Source organism: Aythya ferina (genome assembly GCF_964211825.1).
Source record: "Aythya ferina genome assembly, chromosome: 4".
NCBI lineage: Eukaryota > Metazoa > Chordata > Aves > Anseriformes > Anatidae > Aythya > Aythya ferina.
In genome coordinates this window covers 58,153,891-58,158,126 of record NC_140300.1, presented here as the reverse complement: position 1 = coordinate 58,158,126, position 4,236 = coordinate 58,153,891, and the positions used below count along the sequence as shown (strand labels likewise).

Here is a 4,236-nt window from a genome sequence, read left to right as displayed (position 1 = left end):
TACTAATTTTCCTGACAGAATGACTAACAGAAATATGACCCTTGTGCACCTTTTGTAGTTAATTCGTTAGGTCATCTCTAGCCACTAAGCCCCTTGTCAGGTTATTTCTGTTAGTGATAAGGAGCAATTGACTTTAAAAGACTGAAGCCAGGTAGAGGAGCCTATTCCACAAGGTCTCTTGGCTCTACCCTTGTGAAGTGAAACCTGGCAGGTGTGGGTCATTTGTCCTTTGCTATAAAGGAAGCTTGAGGAGCTGTGGGTAATTGCCTTCTCAGGGGGAGTTTGAGGCTCAGGTTGTCTAGGGTGCTTTTCTGCTGTCGTGGTGGTGGGCTCAGTGTTCCCCAGTAGGCTGCTTTTATTTCATGTTCTTAACCAACTCCGTGAAATAGTTTTAGTGACTCTATGAGCTAGCTATGTTGGTGGTGCCTTCTCAGTACAGCAGAACCCTGGTGGTGCGACTTCCCTGTGAAGCAGTGTGGAAGCGACTCAGGTTCAGAAGCTGGCAGGTAAGTGTTCCTGGGTTCTACAGTTCTTTAATGTAGAGGAGTTGGAGTACTTCCTTCACCTTGTCTGTTCTCAGTGAAACTAGTTACGTGGATTCTAAGCTCCCTTTCCACCCCTTAAAAACATAAGAATAGCAATAGTAAATAAGAATAAAACCCCACCGACTCAGAAGCTCCAGTGCTTACAGGTAAGCCTGCCTTCCAGGAATGTTCTCAACTATTTGCCGGTCCCCAGCGCCACGCCTCTGCAAAGGCTGTGCTACTTGGCACGCAACACAGTGAATATTGTGCACTAAGTTTCCAAGTGATGTCGCCTCCCCGGATGCCATTCTGAAGCTTCGCGTCTTATGGGCACCAAGTTTTTTGGTGCACAACCTAGCCTAAGCCGCAGTTGGAATCTCAAGCTGTCATCTCAGCTTGACTGGCTCCTCAAGTTGGAAGTATGCAGAATAAATTCAACAATGTGCTCCACCAGTCTTACAGCATTCAAGCTGGAGACTAACAGATGACAGAAGCTATCCTGAGCAACGTGGTCTGAAAACAGTGAGTGTGTTTCATTATGTGCCTTCCTATGGGTCACAGACAGGGATCTAAGAGTGTGATGTGGCTTGTCTGCATCTGGTTTAGTGAGGCATGGTTGTCTTATGCAAGCAGAGTGCTGTAATCAAGGTGACCTTTTTCTAACGTAAAAACATCTGAAATTTGAAAGATCCGGAGACAGCACTTTGAGCTGCCGACAGCATTAACACTAGGATAATTACCTGTGTGCTGCACTAAGACTAACTAGATAGTTTTTCATTATCTAGGTAATGAGTTAGTTCTGCAATCTCAGATCCTTCTTCTGCCCAGCGTAGTGGGCTGTGTTCTCTTTAACGCTGTGCAAGCTTGTGGATCTTGGTAGCTCCTCACTGCATGGGGACTGCTGGTGCTTTCGCCTGTTCTTCAACTTGCTCTGAACATTTGTTAGGCATGACACTTTTTGGGCAGAGGGGCTTGTTCAGATCATGTAGGGCAGGTTTCTCTCCTGTCTTAACTGCAGCGATCCTTCCAATTTGCTGTTGGCCAGCAGTCCTGCTCCCACCAGCTCAGTATGGAGGGAAAGATTCATTTGCATGTTGCTGCCTCAGGCATGACTGGGATATTCTGGGTGTTCTCCATCTGTCATCGCTGGGTGTAAGAAGGTCCAGAGCTGGGGCCCGTGCCGTCAGAAAGCAGAGGTACAAACTGAGCCAGGGTTTGTTTGCAGGGCGAAGGGAGTAGGCACCCCAGGAAGGCAGCAGGACTGTGGTGTCCCAAGGCCCTTACCTGTCCAGGTAGCAGAGTCCCCTGCGGTGGGGTCAGTCTGTGCTTGTGGGTGCCCCTGTGAAGCTGCAAGGGAGCATGCACTGTGAGCTCTAGCTTGGAGTGTCATGGTGTCTCTGCTGGCAGCTGGCCACTTGGTTACAACTCATGTAAAGAAAATCAGTAAGACAGCCTTTAATTTAAGGCAGTCCTGTTCACACGTGTTCTTTGACCGCTTCTACCACCAGTGCCAGCCTTTGCCACTTGTGACCCTGTCTCTTTCCTGTGTTATATTCACTGTCTTGTCTAGTTGTTGGCATTGAGGAGATTTCTGTTCAACTGATTTTCTTCCTCTAGGTGAATAAAGACCCAAGTTGCCAGAGCTGAAAGGCAGGAAAGCTGCAGAGCCCCCTACTTCAGTTCACAAAGTGTGTGGTGTCCCCAATGTTGAGAACAGCATCCATCCAGCATTTGAGGACTGCATTCCATCAGATTTTGATTATCCCACTCTCCCGGTGCTCGACAGTGCTCCTGCAGAATTTGAGGAGTTCCCTCCTCCAGGGTTTGAGGACTTGAAAGACAAAGACTGAGTTGTTATGGACAATGCATACCATGTGTCTTCAAGGTGCAAAGCGTCCTGGAAATGCAGTGAAAGAGGCGAACCCACCATGTATGCTTTGATCAGAACGGGGTACGCAGAGGACAAGCCTGGAGATCTGGAATGGAGTTCTTACTATCAGATTTGCCAGGAAACATGTTGACAGTATTGGACTGAGGTTTGGATTCTTCCCTTCTCTCTCAGCTGGCTTTGAGCTAATGTTGCAGTTCTGCTGTTGCTCAGATGAATCTGCTGCTTCACATGCTTAGAAGAATTGGCTAGAAGCCTGAAGAGAAATGTCTCTGAGGATTAGCTTGTTTTCCAGGGATAAGCCCTTCTCTACCCTTTGTGCTTCTGAAGGTCTTCCAGGAGGACCCTTAGAAACCCCTTGCAGAAGAGGCATGGTAACTAACTCTGAGAGGAGTTGAGCTGGGCCTCTGCCTCTCTGCTTCTGTTAAAAGGCCCCACTGAAGAAAAGCAGGACCTTGGGGATGTCCGGAGGCCATGTCAGGCCCAGACCTCAGTCCCCATTTGTTGTGTGGCCCATGTACCTGTGTAAATGCACAGGGAAGAGGATGAACACCCTAACAGCTTGTTGGATGTGGGCAGCTTGCCAAACCTTCATCTGGTGTATGATGATACGAAAGGCAGAGTAACTCAGACTTGGATGTGATTTCACTATAGTGTTTGCTAGACAGCACACTAAGGAACTGTTTGGTTGTTTGTTTCCTTTTTTAGAAGGAAAAAAGGAATGCAGGGAAACCAGAACATTGCCAGCAAAGGGGTATAGCCATATCTGTAATTAATAAGGCTGTTCATTAATGGCAATTCGATGTGCTTTCTCCAATACCTGTATTAAATTGAATCTCAAATGGCATGGAGTAATTTTTGTGGATGTTTTTTGTATTACAGGTATAAGGTGCTGCTTGTAGGCTTCATGAAATATCTTTCCTTATAGAATGCTGAATAAAAGTATTTTCTCTTATAACTGAAGAGCTGTTGCTGAGTGTTGCTTTGAACTGGGATTGTTCATATAATGTGACTAAGTACATCCCGTGTACTTAGTCACCCATGTCCCGTGTGTGGACAGTATCTACAACTTTGGATTCTAACCCTGGAGTAAACAGATAATTTTGTGGTGTCTCTTTACAGCAGAGACATGGTCATGATTACAGTCCCACTTCCTCACTGCCCTTCCTTGGGAAGCAGAACAAGCCCTTTTTGTCTTGTTCTCAGAGGGTCGTTCTCACTTTGCTGTGGAGAGTGCACCCAATCTTTCCGCATCTTTCTTCACCTGGGTTTCTGAAAACTGAGTGCAGTTTTCCCATTGAATTTTACAGCTATCAGGATAAATGCCTGTCTTTACAACTCTTACCCTTCCTACTGCGTTCAGAAAGGAGGTGTTAGATTATTATTACTTTTTTTTTTTTTTTTTTTTTCAAGAGGCTTGCCTTCAGGCATATCAGAGCAAACGCTTGGTTCAAAACCTGAGGTTTGCTTTGCAGTCTATGGTGTGAGTTTGAGTCTCGATGGTGTAAGTCCTCTTTAAATTCCTGATGGATGCTGATAGAAGACCAAGAAGGTGATTCAGGTGATACAGAATGATATGATCATAGAATATCCTGAGTTGGAAGGGACCCACAAGGATCACTGAGTCCAACTCCTGGCACCACACAGATCTACCCAAAAATTCAGACCATATGACTAAGAGCACAGTCCAAACACTTCTTAAACTCTGATAGGCTTGGTGCCTTGACTATCCTATGGCTGGTCACTAAAGAGCACAGATCGGCACCTGCCCCTCCACTGCTCCCCAGATCTGGTCCTCATGGAAACGGCCCTGTAAAGGCAGTG

At 46.3% G+C, this 4,236-nt stretch overlaps 1 long non-coding RNA gene across 1 annotated transcript; it reads left to right on the top strand.

Annotated features, from left to right (window-relative positions):
• The first annotated feature begins 261 nt into the window (after window positions 1-261).
• On the top strand, window positions 262-3,375 carry LOC311436684. The gene is made up of 2 exons (XR_014693028.1): window positions 262-506; window positions 2,142-3,375. It is a non-coding gene; the product is annotated as an uncharacterized lncRNA (long non-coding RNA).
• Window positions 3,376-4,236: the final 861 nt, after the last annotated feature.